This window comes from Antechinus flavipes, chromosome 4, assembly GCF_016432865.1.
Source record: "Antechinus flavipes isolate AdamAnt ecotype Samford, QLD, Australia chromosome 4, AdamAnt_v2, whole genome shotgun sequence".
Taxonomy (NCBI): domain Eukaryota; kingdom Metazoa; phylum Chordata; class Mammalia; order Dasyuromorphia; family Dasyuridae; genus Antechinus; species Antechinus flavipes.
This window is the reverse complement of record NC_067401.1, coordinates 446,604,655-446,630,004: the sequence shown is the minus strand read 5'-3', so window position 1 is coordinate 446,630,004 and position 25,350 is coordinate 446,604,655. Positions and strand designations below refer to the sequence as shown.

The following is a 25,350-nucleotide window of genomic DNA, read 5'->3' as shown; positions in this document are numbered from 1 at the left end:
GTCCAGTCAGTCCACATCTCTGGCTTCAATATGCCTTCCTTGATGCCTTTCACACATGCCATTTATTCCCCTAATTAAGCCTCGTGATTTGTCAGGATCCCTAAGGTTCCCGAAAGACTTTGTTGAGGTACCAGGTCTTCTGGAGCTCAGTAGTTCCTTGAGAGTCAAAATTGTTTATTATTCAAGATGATTTTTTAGAACATGTTTTATTGAATTGAAATAGTCAATGAATGGGGGAAGGAGGGAAAGGTATCTGATATTAATTTGCTTTCACAGCAATGGAAGGGAGCTCTCTTAAAGGGCCAACAGTTCCACAGGAAGTTCTACTTCCCATTTCAAAAACAGTTACAAAAACCAAGGTCAAACCCTAATGACCCTGCCGAGGGAAACTGACTGACTATTTGGCTCTACCCTTTAGCATCCTGCAAGGACCAATAAATGGGCCTGAACAGAGGAAGAGCATCCCACCATATACTATAAGATTTAGGGACAGAAGGAACCTCAGTCATCATCTACCTAAAGCTCCTTTACAGCTGAGCAGAGTGGATCCCAGAGGGAGAAAGCTATAAAGAAAGCATTCTGTAAATCAGAAAGCCCAAAGGAAGAATAAGTAATATGAATGAACATTCAAAGCTGCTCCCACCCTAGCCCACCACCACTTATCAGAGTTTTGGAATTGGAAGGGACTTCAGCAATACGAAGTAGGGGGATCCAAATATGGGATTGGTAGTCAGACTTCAGTTTGAATCTCTCTATAAGACACTCTGGTTGAACGACATTGGACAAGTCATTTTTCAAAGTTTCAAGTTTTCCCCATCTCTAAAACAAGGATTATAGCAACCATTTCCAGAGCTGTATGGCTCATATCAGATCTACAATAAGCTTTGCAAACTTAAAGTGCTATATAAATGTCAGCTATTTTTATCCATTTCAAGCCATACTCAAAAAAGAATTTCTACTATAGCACACCAGGGAATCAGTAAGATTGAAGGCCTTTAATTAAAAAACCTTCAACGAAGGGGAACTTATATGTCCCAAGGAAACTCATTCTACTTTTTTTTTTTTTAAAGGGGTGGAGAATGATGGGAGGGAAGTTCAGTCCTCTGATTTCATCTGTGCAGGAAATAAACTTTTTCTACCAATGTTGCCCAGGGTCATTTCAAGGACAAGATGGCAGTTCATCCATTGATAGCCGGCCTCCCTAATTATCAGAAAGTGTTTCCTGAAGGTAAGCCTTCTCTGCCCACCTCAGTTCAACCCAATCTCTCATCCACATGGCAGCTCTCAAAACATGCAAACATGAGCATCCTCCCAGCCCCTCCCTACCTTTCCTTCTCCAAATTAAACATTCCTACTCCTCCCCACCTTCCTTCAAACAAGGCTGAACAGCATGAACTCAAGCCTCTTCCACAATCTTCATACCTCTAGACATTATCCATTTAATCAATGTCCTTCCTAAGATGATACCTAGAATTAAATACAAAATTTCTGAAGTATTCACATCAGGGCAATAACAACAACAAAGAGTAAAGATAATAATAAAATCAGTAATTATAACTAGCCTTTACATAGCATTTTAAAGACTAGAAAGCACTTGTCACATTACTTCATCTGATTCCTGCAAAGTAGGGCTATTATTACCCCCATTTTACAAATGAGGAAACTAAGATGGAGATATTAAGCGATTTACTTGCCCATATAGTCATACAGTATGGCAGGAATTAAGCTCCAAGCCCATCACTCTTTAGAGCTGTGCCAGTCATCACACCTTTATTATTCCTGGAAGCTACACCTTTCTTTATACAACCCAAGATCACAAATGGACTTTCTGCCACCTTATCAAACTACTGCCTCATATCAAGCTAGGAGTCCACTAAAAGTCTGAGACCCTCTTGAGAAAAATTTACCTAACCATGCCTCCCCCTTTTAGTACTTGTGCAGTTGATTTACTTTATTTTATTTTTATTATAACTTTTTATACACAAAACATATGCATAGATAAATTTTCAACACTGACCCTTGCAAAACCTTCTGTTCCAACTTTTCCTCTCCTTTCCCCCACCTTCTCTCCAGATGGCAGGTAGTCCCATACATTTTAAATACGTTAAAGTATATGTTAAATACAATATATGTATACATATACCTTTATCTTGTTGCACAGGAAAGATCGGGTTTAGAAAGAAGGTAAAAATAACCTAAGAAAAAAAACAAAATGCAAGCAAACAGTAACAGAAAGAGTAGAAATGTTATGTTATAGTCCATACTCATTTCCCAGTATTCTTTCTCTGGGTGTAGCTGGTTCTGTTCATTATAGATCAATTAGAACTGAATTGGATCCTCTCATTGTTGAAGAGATTCGTGTCCATCAGAATTGATCATCATGTAATATTGTTGTTGAGGTATAGAATGATCTCCTGGTTCTGCTCATTTCACTCAGCATCAGTTCATTTAAGTCTCTCCAGGCCTCTCTGTATTTATCCTGCTGGTCATTTCTTATAGAACAATAATATTCCATAACTTTCATATCCCACAATTTACCCAACCATTCTCCAATTGATGGGCATCCATTCATTTTCCAGCTTCTAGCCACTACAAACAGGGCTGCCACAAACATTTTGGCACATACAGGTCCCTTTCCCTTCTTTAAGATCTCTTTGGGATATAAGCCCAGGAGTAACACTGCTGGATCAAAGGGTATGCACAGTGTGATGACTTTTTGAGCACAGTTCCTCCAGTGCTCTCCAGAATGGCTGGATCCATTCACAACTCCACCAGTGTAGTTGATTTCTTTAACACCAGTGTAAGGCTTTACTTTTTCCACTATTAAACTTCATCAGTTTCAGTTTAATCTTCTAGTCTGTTCATCATTTTGGACCCTATCATCCAGTGTGTTGCTGTCCTTCCTATTTTAGGTTCATCTAAAAAGATTTGAGAAGCATCCCATTGGCCCTTTTATCCATTCAAATTCTGAGAGCCAAGCAGAGATGCCTGTGGTATTCCAGAGGAGTCTTTCTACATTGCCATGGAAATATTCATGACTCCTTCCAGTGCAACTACTCAATCAGCTGGAAAGCCACTAAATTGTACAATAATCTACCTTCTATCTCTCCCCTTTTACTACAAGAAGAGCCTAAGGCATGGCTAAAATCCATGCAAACTCTAGCCATGGGATTCTCCCAATCTCCCAGGTCAGTAATTCCATCAAAACTGGAAAATGATTTATAATTAGTTAATAGTTTAATGTGATCTGTTCTCCAAGAAGCCATGCTTGGATCTCTGTGATCATTTCTTGGTTTTTGAGATGTTCACAAAGAATCTCTTTGATTATATAATCTGGAGCTGTACAAGAAATCAAATTCAAACTCACTGATTTATAGATATTCTGCTCCCATTTTTAAAAAGCAAGACATTTGTCCTTTTCCATGAGATTTGAAACATTAAATGTTGATTTTTTTTTTAAAGTAAACTCCTCAAGCATGGAGACTTCACTTTTGTCTTAGTCCTTGCCTTTGCACACCCACAGTGCTTGAAACATAGTAGGCCCATAACACTTACTATCTGATCGAGCACTACCAAGGCTCAGTTATCATACTGCCAGATTTTTCATTCCCTCCCCAAGACAGGTTCATGTGGGCCAGGTTACATGGATTCTCTAAGTGCTAGATGCTCTCTGGCAGTCTTACTTCTATGGAAGATCAAGTCCCTCTTAGCCAGTTTGTTGAATTCTTTCCAATTTGGATCTGAGAAAAAAAGTAATGAACTGCGAGATGAGCCAGCCCTGTTTTCTGTTACAGACTACTAACCTTTTGAGTGGGCCCAGCCCTTCTCCAATACTCACTTGTATGCAGCACAACTAAACACCAACCTGTCTTAGTTCTCCCAGCCAGCCTCTGCTCATTCCAAGCCTTACCACTCCTGCCACCAACTTAAACTGCCTTCTCACTCTTACATATTCACTTGTCTTACCTTTCATCTTCTAAACAAACCTTTATAAATTCTCAGTTAATTACCGAGTTCTCTGTATGTCCACACCAATCTCTTCAGGTGATTCCTTTTTTTCTCTTCCTCAGAATTATTTCCATTAAAGAATTGTTTTCAGAATTTCACTTTAGAGTTTCCCATTCCTTCTGGACCTTCTTCCCTTGTAGAATTTTTTTAGTCTACAGGATCCTTTGTAGCACCCCTAGAAATCTGTTCTCCCAAAAGTGAGGTACATATCTGACTGTGCCTGGATTATTTCCCTTCTACTATAAATTCTAAAAACAGTCATTTCCTCTAAAGTTCCATCATTTCCACTCCCAGAAAAGTTCCTCTTGTTGGCAAAGAAATGGGTCCACAAAAGAATTTCATCTTGTTGAGTTATCTACCTCTTGGAAAAAAAAAAAAAATATATATATATATATATACACACATATATATATATATGTATAATGTATATATATATATATATGTATATATATAAAATCTCATTAAGTAAAGGACTTGAACACTTATCAAAAGAGTTACAAATTATTAACAATATAAAAACTAATATCCAAATCACTGATAAAGACAAGTGTATCAAAAACTATTGTGGGTTTTTATCTCAGAATTAGCAAAAGAATTAGCAAAGTTGACAAAATATGGGCATTTGAAGAGGCAGCAGGGAAATCAACACATTAAAGCACCACTAGTGGAATAGAGAACTATTCTAAGCACTCTGGAAAGTAAACTGGAATATGCCAAGAAAATGATCAGAAAGTCCAAAAACTTACAGCCAGAAACCCCACAATGGAGGCACATCTCCTAGTGAAGGAAAGATGCCATCTATACCACAACAATGATAACCACATTTTTGCAGTAGAAAGGAACTAGAAAAAATGTAGAGAGAGATTAACCTGGAAGGGGCTGAATAAATCGTGATCTATGAATGTAATGGTATACTACTCTAAAAAATGATGAATAATAGGAAAAAGACAAAGAAGTATGAGAAGGCTTGTATGAACTGACAAAGTGAAACAATCACAAAAATAATATCCACAATAGCCACCACATGGAAAGGAAATAACAAAAAAACAACAATAAACTGATTGGATGCTCTGAAATGAGAACCACACTAGGCCACAAAAAAGCAGTCTACTTACTAGCCCTGACCTTTGCTGACTTCCAAATTCCCATCTCCACCTGCCTTTCAGGCATCAAGGATAAATAGGAAACTATTGATAGAGGTGAGGCAGTGGAATTAAGGTGACTGGGAACAGCTTTCAGTAAGAATGTGTCTGAATACCAGGGTTCAAACCAAACTCATTCTCGTTCCTCCCACAAATCCTTCCCCCTTCCAACTTTTCTAGTCTTGCTGCTAAAGGCACTGCTCTCTTGAACTGACTCCTCACTCTGACTCTTTCACATCCAACCTATTGCCAAGGCCTAGTGCTTTCACCTTCGCAGAATCTCCGATACCCCTCCTTCTCCCTTCTGACACAGCCACCACCCCACGCAGACCCTTATCTCCTCACACTTAGACTAAGGGAAAAACCTGCCAGGTGGTCTCTCTGCCAAGACTCTCCCCATTCTAGTCCATCCTCCACTCATCTATCAAAGAAATTTTATTTTCTTTCTTTTTTTTTTTAATAACTTTTTATTGATAGAACGCATGCCAGGGTAATTTTTTACAGCATTATCCCTTGCATTCACTTCTGTTCCGGGTTTTCCCCTCCCTCCCTCCACCCCTTCCCCCAGATGGCAAGCAGTCCTTTACATGTTGAATGGGTTGCAGTATATCCTAGATACAATATATGTGTGCAGAACCAAACAGTTCTCTTGTTGCACAGGGAGAATTGAATTCAGAAGGTATAAATAACCTGGGAAGAAAAACAAAAATGCAAGCAGTTTATATTCATTTCCCAGTGTTCTTTCTCTGGGTGTAGCTGCTTCTGTCCACCTTTGATCAATTAAAGCTCTCTTTATCGAAGAGATCCACTTCCATCAGAATATGTCCTCAAACAATATCATTGTTGAGGTATATAATGATCTCCTGGTTCTGCTCATTTCACTCAGCATCGGTTCATGTAAATCTCTCTAAGCCTCTCTGTATTCATCCTGCTGGTCATTCCTTACAGAACAATAATATTCCATAACGTTCATATACCACCATTTACCCAGCCATTCTCCCATTGATGGACATCCTTTCATTTTCCAGCTTCTAGCCACTACAAACAGGGCTGCCACAAACATTTTAGCACATGCAGGTCCCTTTCCTTTCTTTAGTATCTCTTTGGGGTATAAGCCCAGTAGAAACACTGCTGGATCAAAGAGTATGCACAGCAAAGAAATGTGTGTGACCACATCACATCCTCCCAAGCCAATAAAGTCCCATGGCTCCCCTACACCACTAGAATCAAATATAACATCCTATGTTTGGTATTCAAAGGCCATTATAACCCAGTCCCAACACATACACATCCCTCCCTTTCCAGGGTTCTGAAATCGGGCTCCCAACAAGTTCTCTAAATCCAAAGTCTTCTCGCTGTTCCTCAAACAAAACTCCCCATCTCCTGACTCTGGACATGCTTACTGGCTATCCCCAATGCCTAGAACGCTCTTTCTCTTTACAAACTTCACCTTCCAGCCTCCCTGGCTGGCTTCCTTCGAGTCCCAACTAAGAGACATCCCTACTGAAAGCTGTTCCCAATCAGCCTTAATCCCACTGCCTCGCCTCTGTCAATAGTTTCCTGTTTATCCTTTTTGTGTGTGGTAGTTTACATGCCATCTTTTCCCTAAGACATAAGCTTCTCCAGGGCAGGGCCTGTCTTTTACCTTTCTTTATATCCCCCAATGCTTAGCACTATGCCTAGTGCATAGTAGGCTCTTAAATGTTTGTTAACTGACTGAGATTAGTGTGTATATCCTTCTCTTCCTAAAAGGTAGAGGGTAGAGCATTACATGTAATGCTGGACAGGGCTGATGTGCTGACTAGTTTTGCTGAACAATGTTTTCTTTTTCTGTTTTATTATCTGTTAAAAAGAGATGGATGTCTGATGAAGAAAGAAGAAGATTCGGGGGGGGGTACGGAGGAGGGGGGTTCAAAAAGGAATTCAATAAGTTATTAGCTGCTCTATTTGAGAGAAAGAGACAGAGCGCTACAGCAAATATCTGGATAACTGAAGTACCCAGTCACTGCTATGTTATGTCTCTATTTCCTCTGCCTGAAGGATCTGTAATATATTCCAGTGGGGGGGAAAAATCACTTTTGTTTCTCCCTCCTTTGATCTTAAGCCAAATGTTCCCTGCCATGCTTTCTTCCCCACTCCCAGCCTCTGTGTCTCAGCCCTACTACAATCCAACCTTCTCACACAGCTCAGGTTTTCCCTCAGGTTTTTCTCCATCCTTTTTCTTTTCTTCCCTCTCCTTTGCAGCCCAAATTTCAGTATTTTTAGGAATATTTCATCATCTGGGACACTGTGAAGAGGCCTTCCTAAAACTCCTTTACTTTCTCTTCTGGGAAAGAGACCAGTGGGCTTTGGGGGCTTAAGTATCAGTCACCTGCCTGATGTAGAAATATAAACCCTACCACTCAATGCAAAGGCAGTGTTAAGGGATAGTAAAGAGTGTCCTCGATTTGTCTTTTTGGAGTTGCTGTGTTTTCCAGAAACATTGGATCCAGAATATGCAGGAGGCTCAGAAGGTATCAAGAACAAAGGTGCCCCCTGAGCTGACGTAATTTGTTACTCCATTCCAAGCTGGATACCCTGTGTGTCCTTGGAAGGCAAGATAGGCACCAGCCAGTCTGTGCCAGGCTGGGATAATGCTTGTGCAGCTGGGGTCTTTTGCAGATAAGCAGACCCTCCTATCTTCATAGTCTAGCTGTTCCTAAGGGGAAAGAATGAGGCTTTTACCCATTATCTAGTTTCTCCCTGTGAGGAATGGTCTCATCTTTTTGCCCAACTTTGTTGTACCATTCTCTCTCCTACGAAATGCTCCTTCCTCTTCCCTCTGTCCTATTATACTTACATAAGTTTCTATAAAGACTGGGAATCCTCCTGGTTTCTACCTATATGTTCTCCCCCCTCTCTCTCTCTCTCTCTCTCTCTCTCTCTCTCTCTCTCTATTTCTTTCTCTCTCTCTCTCTCTCTCTCTCTCTCTCTCTCTCTCTCTCTCTCTCTCTCTCTGTATCTCTCTCTCTCTCTCTGTATCTCTCTCTCTCTCTCTGTATCTCTGCATCTCCCTCTCTCTGTGTCTCTCTCTCTCTGTATCTCTCTCTTTGTATCTCTCTCTCTCTGTATCTCTGTATCTCTCTCTCTCTCTCTGGCAATTGGAGTTAAGTGACTTGCTCAGGGTCACACAGCTAGGACGTGTTAGAACTCAGGTCCTCCTGACTTCAGGGCTGGTGCTCTATCCACTGCGCCACCTAGCTGCTCCCATTTCTCTTTTAATAAATCTGATTTTCACTTAAGTCAATCCACAACATACACAAGCTTTTTGAGACTTCAAGCATTTGAGTCATTCACAACGTCATTTCCACCTCTCAATTAGCAATCATGTACATTGGAGCAATACACAGTAGAGGAAAAAGTGAGGAGGTCCGATGGGCATAAGTTTCTATCTGCAAAAAGAAGGAAAATATTTGTAAAAGTGTCTGTGAATCTGCTCTGGAAAGTTCTAAAATATCTTCTCAAGGGCAAAATGAGTTGGAACAATTAGCAAAGCTGTTAAGTTTGTGGGTAAATGAGATGGTGGTCGGCCTTGCCTCCTCCAGACCCTCCAATGGACAAGCAGAGTCATGCCTACCCTGCTGCCCATGCCCACTGGGCACCCAAGCATCTGTGCTGCTGCCATTCCAGAGCAGCATGAAGAATAATGCCCCAGGCAAGAATGGTGAGCTTAGGTCAAGACCAAGACTCCCCCTGAAGCAGCTGGTGCTTCCCAGGAAGAACAGTCCAAAAGGTTAGGGATGGCTTTTTCCCCCTTTTGACCTAAGGGTACCTTCCCTTTCCCCACCCCTTCCTGCCATGCCTCTCCTATCCCTGCATTTTGTGGATTATTTCATAGTTACTATGTTAGGAAAAATGTATCCTATTAGAATTAATTATAATTATATTTATATTTAAATATAAAAATATTTTATGTATAAATAATAAAAACAGTATTAAAATAATTAAATATAATTATATTTATAATTAATTATAAAGAACTGGACACAGAAAAATGCATTTCCAGCAATCTGTAGAAAAAGATTAGTTTTTGGTGGGCATGGGGCATAAGCCCCTATTTTCCACAATTTGCTGTATCAATATTCGCATTTTTTACTTTCCGCACTAGTTTTAGGAACATTATCCCCACAAAAGCTGAGGATTTACTGTAATTATACAATGTTCTTGTTCAACATATGAGATTCTCAGCCTAGAATTTCAAATTGCTTATGGGTATTTACTAGTCATTCTCTAAGCACCTAAACACTTTTATTCACTTTTAATACCTATTAGTGACACCCAACTTCTTTTCCCTTTTTATAATGGTCTTTAATTTTGCTTTACCAATTTACTTTCCACACCCATTCACACTAGTCACTAGCAACCAAATCTTCATCAGAATCTTTTCCTCATTTCCTTTTCTACCTTGGATTGAACCTTTGCCCAACTTCAACTAAAGTTGTTTCTCCCTCACTTTAATTTCAATTTCTGAAGTTCTCTCCAATTTCTCTTCCCCAAATTCAAGCTCTATCCTCCAATAAAAGTTCAAAGCCCCTCCAAATCGCTTCCATAATTTCCTTCACCTCCTTATTCAACTCAAGTCCTTCTCCAAGCCTTTTTGCCATACAACTTTTCCCTTGAGAAGTCTGAAAAGTCTCGGAACATTCTTAGCTATTAGTTGGATGAAATCAATCAATCATCTGGAGAAGATGGTGATAACATGGGCTTCAGGTACTTACTACTTCTACTCTGAATATCAGCACTATTGTTACTGCTGTATCTCCCAGAACAAATATACACGTGCAGGAATCCACTGAGAATGGCTTAAGTTTTCGCCTTTGCAGAAAAGTTCATGGTCCAAATTATTACATCAGAAGCTTTTCTCATCTCTTCCGGTGCCAGATCTGTACCAAGATGTCATTTTCTGAGTATATTTTGTGGGGAACCTATTTGTTAATATGCTATTGGAAGTATCTTCTTAGCCACTGAATTATTAACAGGAAATAGATAAAATAACCCAAGCAGTATTAGAAGTATTACTATAGAAAGTGAAATAGATTATATAATAAATGTATGAACAAAATAGAGAATAATCATTGAGATTATTTTCATATAAATTCAAACATTCATTAAGTGCCTACTATATGCATGTGCAGTATAAGTCCTTGGTATACAAAAGTGAAAAACAACACATTTCTTGCCTTCAAGAAGGATATAATTCAGGCTTGTGGGTAGAAGAAGGGAAATTGGAATGAGACATGTGCATACGTAGCTACTCTGCCCACATTAAAATACAAATAAGCACCTAGGAGAGATCAAACAGGTCTTCATCAGAAATTTGAGAAGTGGGGTAGATCTTTTCCAGCAGGGTGAGGCAGGTGGAGCAATAAAGGAAGGCTTGAAAGAAGAAAAGACACCTGAACAAGGCCATCAAGGAAGGGCAGGAAGAAGACAAGAGGCAATGTGTTTTAGGAATGGATGAGAGCATACAAATCCACAGGACTTAGCAAATCATGAGATGTGGGCCTAAAAGAAGAATGAAAGATGACTATCAGGTTTCAAGATGTCAGCATCAGTGAGTTAATGGTGATACCACCCAATGAAAGTGGAAAACCAGATGGGAAAGATTTTATTAAATTATAAATTTAGGTTTGGGTATGTGAAGTTTAAGGTATCAATGACATCCCGATAGAACAGAAACACAGAGCAGAGAACATAGGATCAGAGATTTAAAGCTAGAAGGAGCCATTGAGATCATCTAATCAAGCCCCCTCATTTTACAAGTGTGGAAGCTGAGGCAGAGAGGCAAAATTGCTTGCCCCAAATCACACAGATGGTAACAAAATTGGGACTCAATTCAGTCTTCCTCTAATTCTAACTTTTTTCACTGAGCCACTCTAACTTGGGAGTCTTTTTTAAATAGGTAACAATGAAATAACATATTCATGTGACAGTAGCCTAGGAGCGTAACTGGTGAATCAGTCCATCAACAAGCTTTTACTAAATGCTTATGTGCCAGACACCTTGCAGACAAAAACAGACCTGAAACTGTCTCTGACCTAAAGATGTTTACATTCCATCAGGGGAGACATGTGTCTGTAATAATGTCTACAGAATAAATACTAGGTAATTTGGGGAGAAAGATACTATTGCTCAGAAGGATCAAAAAATGTTTGATTCATGAGGGAGGGACAAGAACCAGCTCAGTCTCAAGGATGCAAAGTCTGATAATCTATTTGATGGCATGAAAAAGATGTATACTGTATGTTTTATTTCTTTCCAAATTCTTGCTAGCTTGCTGGGTTGCAACATCCTAAAAACTAAATACCTTTCCAGCTAAATGCACCTTATTCCTCTTCATGCAGACAAACTGGCCCACACTTGACATTCCTGCCACCACTGAACAAGGTGTATATACATGGCATTCTGTCCTTCTCACCACCTCTTGAAATTCAGCCTCATGTGCCATCTCCTACCAGAAGCTTAGTTGCTAACACCTCTTGACTTTAACTCCCTCATCACAAATTTTCCCAAATAAGCTCATTTATTTATAATCTCTAGCCCCCAAGAAAATGTCATTTCCTTGAGGGCAAGAACTAAGTTTTCCTTTTGTTCTAGTATCCTCAGCACCTAACAATGATGAAGGATTAATTCAATTAAATTAAAAGGGTTTAATCTTTGTGTGGCTTCTGAGAAGTAGTCCTTCTCCTAGGACTGTAATATCACATGAGTAGACATTAAAGTTTTTCAGATTCATTATTTTAAAATATGGGTTTGGGGGTAGCTAGGTGGCGCAGTGTATAGAGTACCAGCCCCCTGACATCAAGAGGACCTGAGTTCAAATCTGACCTCAGACACTTAGCACTTCTGGACAAGTCACTTAACCCCCATGCCCCAGCAAAAAATAAATAAATAAAGTATAAGTTTGTGTTTATATCCGTTTTTACATCATCACAGTTTTCAGCAGTATTTATCTTCCCTCTCTCCCCCCCCATGGAAGTCATACCATATGGCAAATATTTTTTAAAAACAAAAGAAGAGATAGAAAAAGAGGAGGGAGAGGAATCAACCTAACTGATCAATACATTAAAAAAAAGTCTAAAACCAAGTACAATGTGCTTATGGACTTTCCATCTCAGCAGAGAATTGGGATGGAAACACTGTCACATTCACTTTTGATTTGGAGAGAACAAAGTGCTTTCCTTTTACACAGCTTTGGCCAATGGTATACTGTTTTCTTAGTTCTGTTTACTTTGGCCTTCATCAGTTCATAGAATCCTTCCTAAGCTTCTCTGTATTCGTTATAGTCATCATTAATATCATAATATCCTTTTACATTCATAGACTACAATTTGTTTAGCCATTCTCCCATTCAATGGGCAGCTACTTTGTTTCCAGGTCACTGCTATGTCAAAGAACTCTGCAACTCTCAGAGAGAGAACTGTGGGAACTGAGTGTGGATCACAACATAGCATTTTCACTTCTTTTGTTGTTTGTTTGCATTTTGTTTTCTTTCTCATTTCTTTTTCCTTTTTGATCTGACATTTCTTGTGCAGCAAGATAATTGTATAAATATGTATGCCTATATTGGATTTTTTTTTTACTATGTTTGCCATATATTGGATTACTTGCCATCTAGGAGAATAGTGGGGGGGGGGGGGGGAATTGGAACACAAGGTTTTGCAAGGGTCAATGTTGAAAAATTATTCCTGTGTATGTTTTGGAAAAAAAAGTTCCAATTAAAAAAGAAAAAAGAAAAAAATTTCTCTCTGCAACCAATATTTGTGCTTGAAAAGACTTTGTTCTCATTAGATGCACTCCAGCTATCTCTTTTTTTCTGTGACCCCAACGTCTATGAGATGGTACTGACAAATCACAGCTGAAGGCTCAAAGGCTAATACTTGAGATTCTTAGAAGAGAAAGTATAAAGACAGAAGAGAATGTGGCCCAAGACAGATCCCTGAGAAGTATCATCCATAGCAAGAGGTCAAAGAGGAGCCACAAAGAAGGAATAGCCAGCCAGACAGCAGAAGCAGAAGAGCCAGGAATGTGCCAGCAATTCAGGAAGGAAATAATATCAAGAAAGAGCCAACAGCATCAAATGTTGCAGCAATGTCAAGACAGACGACCACTGAGAAGACGACAGTTTAGAAGTGAGAAAATCAATAATGACCATGGAGAGGTCAGTACCACCATAGGGATGGACGTTAAATTACAGAATGAGGATATGAATGTAAGAAGCATAAAATACAGTTTCTAGAAATTCGGCAATATGAGGGAAGAAAGAAAAGAAAAGATGAGATCATAGAAAGACCAAAGAAGGTTTGTTTTTGTTTATTTGTTTTAGGATAGGGAAAACCTGAACATATTTGCAGGCAGAGAGAAGGAAGCAATAGAGAAAGAAACTGATGAGATATTGGAGGGAAGGGGGAGAGAAAGAGGATAATTGCAGCTAGAGAAAAGTCTTCTTGTTGCTATTGTTTTGGTGGGAGAGAGAGCAGGAGAGGATGGAAAGGAAGATAAGAAATGACTTCTACCTTAGATGGTGAGGATGTTTAGAATTTCAAATGATTAGAAAGGGAAAATGAAGTTCACATAAATAACCTCAATTTTCTCAGAGGCAAAATCATCTACTGTGAGATAAGAGTGAGGTTAAAACTACAGGTTTTAGGACAAAGTGGAAAATTTGGAAGAACTCCCATGGGGAATGTCATAAGAAGTCAATAGGTCAGTTCTTATCAACAAAATGAAAAGATCCAGCTTGAAGTCCAGAGGCTAAAATCACCTACAGTGCTGATATCAAGTAAAAATTGTGATGGAAATCCTAGTCTAAAAACAAAAATATCCCCAAATCAATGGGGAACTATGGGGAAAAATTCCACATTCAAATCATATCTTTTACTTGTAGACCAAAAACCATCCAGTCCATTCTTTTAGCTAAATAGGACTCTCCCGCAAGGCATTTTCCTTGTAAAAGTCCAAAAATGGGACTTTTACATTACTATTCAAAAAACAAAACCAAACCAAAAAATTCTAGTTACAATTGTCTCTAAATATATACTTTTAATGTACAAGATAAACACAATACATTGTGTCCAACATAAAAACTCATTTCTTATATTACTTCTATTTTTAAAAAGCCAACCATGGAAACTAAAGCTACCTAATATTCTCAGAGTAACATTAAATATATTTTAGAGCTAGCAACAGATTTCCCACAGTAACAAGGTAAAGGGACCACAGTAAATCTTTTCATGTTTTCCAATGGAAAAGATTTAAATCACATTCCCTACTTACAAATATACACTATTTAGTGGTGTGTTTTCATATATATCTGTAAAATTTAAGGATAATCCTGGGATTAGATTGTAGTGTTTACATAAATTGAATTACCAAAAACTTGGAACCTCCATTAAGCAGGGTAAACAAGTAAAGCTAATGTTTCGCTCCTAGAATCTGGATCTTTTAAATATAAGTCTGAATAAACAAATCTAGTTTCAAAGCTCTACTTTACTGCCAGAAATAAATAGTAACAGAAAACTACCCATATTTGAAAAGCTGTCTTTTTAAAGGTGGAAAAGATTAGAAGCGAACAAAAACAGTGAGTTAAGAATAGTTCCTAAAATCAAAATAAAGATCCTATTCGCAACAATATCCTCAAAGACATTTTCAATCATCTCTCTTGAGTCCTTCATATTAATCTCACACATTCGTGAAATGCTAGCTCCCTCCAGTATGGATCACTACTGCACTGCTATTGGCAAAGAATAAGAACACACTGAAGCATCATTAAGAAAGGCTACCTTTGGGCCTACTAGGAAAGTGGTCTTTCTGGCAGGGAATGTTAAAAAGAGATGCATTATGCTATCATGGGGTCCAAGATAGTGACTCTGAAGACATCCTGGGAGGGAGGCCCAATTAACCCATAGCTGATGGCTCCTGGAGGTTTTACATATAGTGGTACTAGAAACAAGGACTAATTCACTCAGGGTCTCCCCACCAGCAATTCCAGAATAGCTGCAATGCTGCCGTCATCTATTTCATAAGATGGCTCTTCCAAAAAAAAAAAAAATTCTTGTGATGTAACATATGATACAAACTGTCAGTTGTCAAGTTGTAGTCACCAAATAAAGGTCTAAATGTATACAGCTTCCTTAGGAAGTAACACTGTTGCCGAGAGAAAATTCAGGCAGATAGATGGTCTAAACAGATTTCACTGTATTTTTCCAGCAGTATACAACAGCAGTAGGCTTGCTTATGTGTTTCGGGGGGGTGGGGGGAGAGGAGAGGGAGAATGCAACTTTTTTTTATGAACAGCAAATTTTGAGTTGATCTATTATGAGTCAGAGTTCAATTTAAATGGTTATTCACTTTGACTTCCTGCCAAGGCATCCCATTTCTCATTGGATAAACTAACTATATATTCCAACAAAATAGGAAACAGTCTTTGCCATCTTAACTGTACAAAAAGCTCTCCAATAACTCTGATTTGTAAAGAATTACAAGGGATGAAAGTATATAATTAAGGAAAAAAATACAAAAAAGTCCATCAGTCAAGAAGCATTTATTAAGTGCATACTCTGTGCCAGGCATTGTGTTAAGCACTGGGGGTACAAAAAAGGGGAGACAGTCAAGGAGTTCACAATCTAATGGAGGAGACAACATGCAGGTACCTTTGTAGAAACAAGCTTTAGGTGGGATAGACTTAAGATAATCAGGAGAGGAAGGCATTAACATGAAGGGGACTAGTAAAGGCTCCCTATAGGAGGGACTTCAGCGAGAATGTGAAAAGAAGCCGGAGACAGAATGAGCGAGAAGATTCCAGGCGGGGGTCAGCCAGACAAAACATCCAGAACGTGGAGGAGATGGAGCGTCTTGTCTGACACTGCAGCAAGAAAACCAGCTGTATTATTGGACCTCCGATCTCAGGGAGAGGCGAGCGGTGAGTGGTAGAGAGGAAGGTATAAGAAAACCAGAAAAGTAGCAGGAGTGAGGGCTTTGAAGACAAACAGGATTTTTCTATTTGTTCCTGAAGGTGATGAGACATCACTCAAGTGTGGGCTGAGAAGAATGACTTGCTCAGATCTGTACTTCCAGGAAAATTAATTTGACAGCTGAGCAGGGAACAGACAGGAGTGGAGAGATTTGAAGCAGACGGAATGACCAGAAGGTTCCTGAAATAGCTTGGGCAGGGGATGAAGGTGATGGGGCAATGGAGAGAAGGGGGTATACGAGAAATATATGACAATGGTAAAAAAAAAAAAAAAAATTCATCAAGACTTCCCAAGAGATCAAGTGAAGAGTTGAGGAAGACACTCCTAGGATGCACCCGTAAACCCCTAAGGATTATATCAAGAAGGTTAAAGCTTTCAAAAATACTAAGGACGAATTTTTAAAAAGAACTTTTTATGTATGTTCTGAGAAAAAAAAAAAAAAAACAAAGAAGGGAAAGATACACTGATTGAAGCAGATGTTGTAGTAGACTACAGGGAAATAAGATCACTGACCTGCTTTGCTGCTTACTTATTCTCTATCAAGGCAAATACTCCTCAGAAAGTTATAAACTGACAAAGTTCAGAGGGAAGTGGAGGACAGATGAAGAAACAAGATCGTGTACTTACTCAAAATGAGTTCAAGTCTCCAGACCAGACAGGGAAGTCAGTCCAGATGGGATCCTGGAGACAATGTCCTCCCATTCACTTCCCAAACCCACAATCTGCCTTCCTGCTCCACCCCTCAAGTGAAATGACTCTACAAGGTTAGCGAGGATCTCTGGCCAAATAGAATGGCTTTTTGTCAACTGTCACTCTTCCTTGACCTTTCCATACCATTTTATATAGTTAACCATCTCTTCTTCCTCATAACTTTCCTCCTTAGGTTTTATGACACTGCTTTTTGCTGGTTCTCTTGTCAGTCTACAAGTTTAATCCTAAAACCTTTTATGTTTTCACTCTCATTGAGTAAATGTTCTCTCTCATTTCACCTCATCATTAACCGTGGGTTCAACTGCCATCTCTTGGCAGATAACTCACAAATCTTCATATTGTTACGGTGGTTTTCAGTTGTGTCCAACTCTTCATGACCCCATTTGGGGTTTTCTTGGCAAAGTGTGAGTGATTGGCCAATCTCTTCTCTAGCTCATTTAGTGAATGAGGAAACTAGGAATAACTGACTTGCCTGGGGTCACATAGGTAGAAAGTGTCTAAGGTCAAATTTGAACTCAGGACTTCCTGACAACAATGCTCTATCCACTGCACCATCTAGCAGCCCTTACGCATGCATTCCTCATTCTTCCGGCGAGTTCCAGACCTGCATCACCAAATCACCTCATTAGACATCCCCATTTCTAGGTCTCTCATGCATTTCAAAGTCAACATGCCTCCAACAGAGGTCATCCTCCCCTCCAAAATACCTGATTCCTCTGCGTAAGTGTAGACACTTAAATACTTGACTGTTTCCTTTTTTTCCCACTTCCACTTTACTTCTTCTTCACATAATCTAGATTCCAGTCAAACTGACTTACTACCACTTCTTCCCAATTCACAACATTCTTTCTCTTTGGTGCCTTAACAAAAGCTATCCCTCCCCTCCTCACTCCACTCCAAACACCGACACACACACACACACACACACACACACACACACACACACACACACACCCCTACTCTCCAGCTTGGAATGCTTTCCTTCAGATTCTAGGACTCCCAGGCTGTACCCCAAATGAAGTAACATTGGTAAAGCTCTTTGCAAACCCTAAAGAACTACTATTTTTAAGCTATTGTGTTTTTATTAGTAGTATTCCCATCCCATTTTTAAAATTTAGTTTGTATACCTTTTTGTCACTCAAGTGTTAGGCACAAAGTAGGTGAATCAGTGATTCTAAGAGTCACTTCTCTCTCCTCACCTTTCTTTACTTCTCAACAATCTCCTTCACATGGGAGCAGCACCTTTTCACCCCTCTGGCCCTGCGTGACAGTATCCTCTCCCGATTTCTTCCTCTTCCCTGTGTGACCACTCCTCTGAAATCTTCTTTGCTACATCTCCATCCACGCCAGGCCCACAAACCACAGATTCTCCAAAGGCTGGAACCTCTTTTTCCCTCTATACTATGTAATGTGCTCATCTCATCAATCCCACTCTTTTGTCATCTCTACACAGAAGATTTTCAGTTTTATTTATCCAGCCCAAGTCTATACTTCCAGGTTTCACAAAACCAACTGCCTCCCAAACATCCTGAAATGGATATTCTCTAGGGCTTTCAAATACATGTCCAAAATAGAACTCGTCTTTCTCCCCAAACCCTCCCCCTCCCCAACTTCCCTATTATAGTCCAAGACATCATAGTCCTTCCACTCACCAAGGCTTGCAATCTAGATCTAGTAATCCTCAACTCCCCACTAGCGCTCACATGCTGTCAAATCTCATTTCTACCTTTACAAAGTCTCCCTGAAACATCCCATTCTTTTGGCTCATAAAACAACCATCTTATTGCAAAGCCCTGTCACCTCTTGCCTAGACTCTTGAGGTGTACAGGGTGTTCAAGGAAGACTATCCCCTTCAGTGTGAGGATTTGCCAAGCCCTTTTCAGGGTTACTCAGCCATCTTTGGTGTCTACCTGGCACTCAACTCTCACCTGTGGCTTCAAGAAGATGTAGCATTGGGGCAGCTAGGTGGCACAGTGGATAGAGCACCAGCCCTGAAGCCAGGAGGTCCTGAGTTCAAATCTGACAAATCTGACTAACGACACTTAACGATTCCTAGCTGTGTGACCCGGGGCAAGTCCCTTAAGGCCAACTGTCTCAGCACAAAAAAAAAAAGAAGGAGGAGGAGGAGGAAGGAGGAAGGAGGAAGGAGGAAGAAGAAGCAGCATTTGGAGTAGTCACACCCCAGTAAACTGTCAAGGCTGAAGGAACCTGAGGGGTCTTAACATCAGCAGGGTCTACCCCAAGTACGTAAAGATCCCACCAGCAGAACAGGCACAAGAATAATGTGATCCACGAAGGAGACTGAAGCAAACACCAAGAAGTGCTGAGAGTCTAGTCAAACATGGAAAATACCAAGATCAGCTGCTGGATGTCTGGCCATCAACCAGCCAACCTAACTTTTGCCTTGCCACTGGACTCGGATGACAAATCACCAGTGATCTCCTGGGCCCTCTTTGAAAACAAAGGATGAACAGCAACAACAGCCTTCTAAAGTCTCAAGTGTCTCCCCCTCTTGATTCATTTCTCCAGTCAGCTGTCAGAGATTTTCCCAAAGAGAAAGTCAAACCATATCAGCCCCCATTCAATAAGCACTGACAGCTACTCATATCTTGACTTTCAAAAATAAAGTGTGAAGTCTCCTTATTGGCACTGAAGGATCTTCTCCATAATCAGACTCTTTCCTATCTTTCCAGGCTTTTTATAGCTTCGTCACACACTTTACAATTCAGATATTACCTGGGCTTATTAACTTATCCTCACAAAGGATACTCCATCTCCCACTTCGTTGTTGTGGACATCCACCATTGCATCTTCCTCCTAAATCCTCTGGCTTCCTTCAAGAGCCAGCTCCAATTTCACCTTCCATGGGCAGCCTTTCCCAATGTCCCCTGCTGCTGCTAATGTCTTCTCTCTTAAATGAGGTTCAATTTGCTTCACACACACACATTCTCTCTCTCAATATCTCTCTCTCTCTCTCTCCATGTAGATAAATGAAGTACTTATTAAGTACTATATGTCAATTATTAGGCAACTAAGTTAGAACTAAATAAAAGAGCAAATTCCTAGCCTTAAGAAGTTTACAATCTAGTTGGGGGAAAAAACATAACTAGATCTGGGGGTTGGGAGGCAGTGGAAAAATCTGGAGAGTCATGGGAAAGAAGTATGAAAGGCTAGGACCTTCCAGAAATGCTTCCAGAAATGGACCAGGAAGTGACCAACCAAAAGGAAATGCCAGGAGGGCAGAGGCATCTCTAGAGTGTGAAGACTGCTGAAGAGAAAATGAAAAAATTCCAGAGTAAATAGGAGAGCTGGAAGAAATAAGTATAAATAAGTATTCTTTCTCTCTATGTTGTCTCCTCCTTGTTAGCTCCTTGAGGGCAAGGAGAATTTTGGTAATCTTTATATCTTCAAAGAAAACATGACACATGGTACGGTTAACAAATGCTTCTATTAAGTGCTCATAATGTGCCAGGCATTGAAATTGAGGTGTGGGGACTGAGAGGGAGAGAAACCTTTACAAAAAACTTTTTCAACATGACTGGCTAATTATAATCTTAAAGGTTAAGAATTATAATTCTTTTTGGGTCAATCTCAAAAAGAAACAGGGTCAATGGCACATATAGGATGGGGCCAGGAAAGAAGGGCTTTAAAAAAATCACATATTAACATTTTCTGTGTTCTACTGTATTTTTATTTTATCAAATATTTTCCAAGCACATTTTTTTTTCCCATCTGGTTCAGTGGGGGTATGTTTGATACCTTTGTTTTAAGGAACTAGAATGAACAGAATTGGTCCCAGGAAGCTGGAAACAGGCAAAAGACACCATTTTGAAGAGCAGAAAGTCAGATTAGGGAAATACGGACTATTGGGCTTAACACTGTTCTCTGGAAAGATTTTGTAATTAATTACAAACAGATGTTTTTAAGCTCTTAGAAAAAGAAGAGGTAAATCATGAAAAGGTAGTGTGTTTTAAAAAAAAAAAAAAAGGGGGCATGCAAACTAACCTCAATTCCCCTTATGATGGAATCAGAGACATTGAACATCAGATTATCTGGACTTCAGCAAGGATTCTAGCCATCTTTCTTACTGTATAGATGTGATCGTGGTGAAACACAAAATAGCTACCAGTTCAATTGAACATAGTAGATCAAAGCAAATAAGACAAGAGTAGTGATCAATGTCCTGCCATTTAGGAGGGGGGAACACTAGTCTAAAGTTCTAGCCTTTGCCCTTTATTATTCAACATGTTTACCCGTTACTTAGATGAAAACGCAGCAGGCATGCTCATCAAATATGAAAGGAAAATAAAGCTAGAAAAGCTATTTAATATTTAGATGGCAAAAAAGGAGGATTCAAAAAGATTTTGATAAAATGGAAAGATAAGTCCTAAGTAATAAATACTAGTTAATGGGGCCAAATGTAAATCTTGGACTTAGCTTCTTACAAAGTACTTATGTACCCAGGAAGATTAGGGATACCTGGAGTAATCATTTCATATAAACTCAATATGAACCAACAATATACCAATAGCAGGGTTGCTAAAAAACACTAATGTGCTTCTAAGCTCATGAAGAAAACAGTATTCAGCACTACAGAGCTAAAGCTTCACTCTAACCTTTCCTGGGCAAACTATATGTACTTACACAGTTGTAGTACAATGTTGAATGCTGGGCACCAAAAAATCTGAGATACTGACACAAGAGAATCCAAATTAGGAAAAGGGGGGAGAAAAACTGATGGGGCGGGGAGAAGAGGGGGTAAAATCCATGCCATAGGGATGAATATTTAAAGTACAGGGAGTGTTTATAATGAAAGAACAAAGTTGCAGAGCACTTATGACAATGCTTCAAATATCTGAGGGTATATGCTGTGGAAGAGTTGAATCTTGTGTATATTCTTTCTAAAAGATACACTAGAACCAATGAACAGAAGTAAAAAGCAGATTTCAATATGAAAAGCTTCCTAATCTTATTTGTGTTCCAGACATGGAATGGGAAGTCTTATGAGGTAGTTGCTAGTAACTATTTGAGGTGAATCCCTTAATAACTGGGAATATTCATGCAGAGTCTTGCTAAGAACTTACCCAAGATGCCAAGCTGGGCAAATAATTCTTACATAATGAAGTCCTATTGTAAGGCTCTTTTGCTCAGGGTAACAACACCATTTTCACAATCCCCTGATTATTTTTCTCAAAATTTCTACAACTCTGGAACAAACTGCTTCCTTTAAATCTTTGATTCTCATAAGTACTGTTTTGTTTGAAAAAAAGTAACTTTCGATTATATAGCACAAACATTAATTTTCAAAACAGAATTATGGATATGATCAATTTTGACAAGCGACACTGTCATAGTTCGTCTTTCAATTGAAACACAATCTGAAATCAAACAGTATTCAGGGACTAGTACACAAAGTCCTTTCTTATCAAACGGGAAAAGCAAAGTTTCTTGGAAGGAACTCCATTTTTCCAATGGAGTTCTTTTGTATATCAGAATGGAAAGAGGACTTCATCAGTTTTGAGGGGCAGGTAATTTTTGCACTTAGAGAAAATCATGAACTTGTGCTCTGTAGTAAGGGGAAGTTGTATATTTTCGGGATCTCGCACAGAATCGAATCATGTCCATTACATACATACAAAAAAAAGGACAACTACTTCACTAATAGAATTCTTTCAGTTTACATTACATTATATTAAGTCTTTCATGCCAGGAGCTGGATTTTCCTAGTACAATGTCTTACAGATTATAAAAGAGTCACATTAACTACTGGTCCCACACAATTATCCAAAAAAAAAAATCTTGCAGAAAACAAAATTTTAATAGGTCTATTAATAGGCCTATTAACTAATATTAGCTTGAAAAAAGCCCAAGGTTCCACATATGTGGATTTCTTCAAGGGCAATAATTTAATAAAGCATTTGAAGATTTCAAGCAAAACACAAGTTGAAAGGTAATGTGTTTCCTGAGCTATGTCTGTAGCATACTGAAATTATTACATTCTCTAGTATATCCTTGGAAGTTCTCGTGTTCCCGACTGCAGCATTTCTTGAGGGTATTGAATGGCATCTGTGACTGACAGATATCCTTTCTTTCTTAAAAAAAAAAAAACTTCACATAGATGATGGCTTTATAACACTTCCTGAACAACAAAACAGTCTCATACATGCAAGGAAAATAAACATACCCACTTTACAGATAAATAGTAAATCACATAGCTTGACAGTCAGGAAGCCAGCTACCATTGGTCTTTTTCTCCTTTAAAATCATCTTGGAAACAACACTCAACTCAAGTATTTATATTAAATACTTTACTTTCTTCAGGCAAGAAAGGAAAATTAAAAGTTGAGTAATTTTATATAAACACTCTAACAAGGCTTCAAATCTGGAGTGTCTACATGTTAATATGTTACATATTAAAGATCTCACTTTAATTGTGCATGAAGTAAGCCTCCCAAATACTTTTTGTTCATTAAAGCTGAATGAAGCAAATTAATGCAATAATAGTAATAAATTACATTTGTAAAGCACTTTTAAGACCTGAAGAACACACTGCACATGGTATCTCCTCTGATCTTTAAAGTAATCCTGAAGTAAATGCTGTTATGATCCCAATGACACAGATGCGGTAGCTGTGGCTGAGAGAGGCTGAATACCTTGTAAAGTTATAAGCAATATCTGATTGATACAGGATTAAAATTCAAGTCCTTCATGCCTCCAACTTCAACACTCTCCATTAAGCCAAGTTGCTTCCTATAAACTATAGAGATACAATTCTACACTAAAACTATAAAGATAAAATGATATTCAATCAATAAGCATTTATTAAGCACCTTCTATAGCCATCTTTGTAGAGACAAAGATAAAATTCAATTTGAAACAGTGGCTACCCTCAAGAAGCTTTCAATCTTTAGAGGGTCAGAGTAAACAAATATGAGTATGTACAAAATAGAAATTAATTTGGGAATCAAGGCATTAATAATGGCTGAAAGATTGATGGGGAGGGGTAGCTAAGCCTTGAAGGAAACCAATTCCAAGAGGCATATTCTGAGCCAGAAAACAAAGGTTAAGGTCCATTCTTTGAAGCAGATGGGGCAATATTAATAGATGACAAACCAGCAAAATTATTCACCTCACATCTAACACTTCATCTCCTAATTCTGTCTTTGTGTTCCTCACTCTTATAATATACCCTCCTCCTCTCACTTCTTTAGGCCAGTTTGGCTGAGTGAATATGAAGCATAATAGAAATGCAAAGGTAGGTGGGGAATCAGGTTGTGAAGCATCTGAAATGTCAAAAGAGTTTATATTTGACCCACAGGTATCAGGGAACAGTAACTGCTGGCGTTTATTAAGGAGAATGAAGTGAGTCACCTTGGCAACTGAAAGGAGAATGGATTAGAGGGGGGGAGAAACTTGAGCCAAGGAGACCAAAGAAAGGGCAATGGCCAGAGTCCTGGCAGGAGGGATGAGGGCTTGACCTGAGAAGTAGCTGTATGTGAGTAAAGAGAATATGGACGTGAGATGTGGAGGGAGAAAGGCCAAGATGTGGCTACTGACTATTATATACCTAAGACAAAGATGGGTGAACAATTGAGGATTACATAGAGATTTTGAACTGATTTAAATCAAAACATATTCTTTTTAGTCAATTAGATCTACATACTGATAAAATGAAGGCAATGTCCTTATCAATTGCATTCATATACAAGGGCAGAGGAGGATTAATAAACATTTGTTTCAGCTCTTTTTCTAGTTTCTAAGTACATCTCTTGTCACTCAGACACACTGATATTAACTGTTCCTTGTTACAATGATCTTTAAAACTTTCTGTAGTTTTCTAGAAAATATACTTCTAACCTGGATATACTCATGTCAGTTTAATTCAATTCAAATATTAAAGGCTTGTTATTTGCAAATAACTATACTTGGGACTGGGAATCTAAAAACAAATTGTTTCTGTCTTCAAAAAACACATTCTGGGAGGAAAATTATTAAAATTCAAATGAATAAGTTTTTCATTCTAATTTAATATGTACTATGACAATAAGTAGACCTAATAGGCAGCTTAGCATGGGGGATATAAATTCTAAAACCAGGAAAACCTTGGATTCAAGACCCATAGATAACATTTTAACATAGATCCAATCAATAAAAACTCTGTTCTAGGCAGTTCCCTGAGATCCTAAGTTGTAGAGAAGGTGCTGAATTCCAATGACCGAAGCATTTTCCATAACTAAAAGTTCTCAATACCAAAGAAATCATAAGTCCTTTCCCTTATCTATCCTAAGCATGTATCTTCATTTTTTAAAAATAACTCCCTTTCAGTTCTTTATTCCAAAGATTGTATAGTTTCCCAATCTTTATTTAAAGTGGAAGGAGCATGTATTAAAGTAATTAGCATAAGGCTATAAGAGCTTCACCAATTTTTATCTACCTAAATCAGTGTCTTCCAGATATTTTTAATGTAAATTTACAAG

The 25,350-nt window shown here is 38.8% G+C and overlaps 1 protein-coding gene across 2 annotated transcripts in view; it reads right to left on the bottom strand.

Moving 5' to 3' along the window:
* HS2ST1 (heparan sulfate 2-O-sulfotransferase 1) overlaps positions 1-25,350 on the bottom strand; it is a 215,839-nt gene that overhangs the window by 189,330 nt on the left and 1,159 nt on the right. The gene's annotated exons all lie outside the window — the stretch shown is intronic.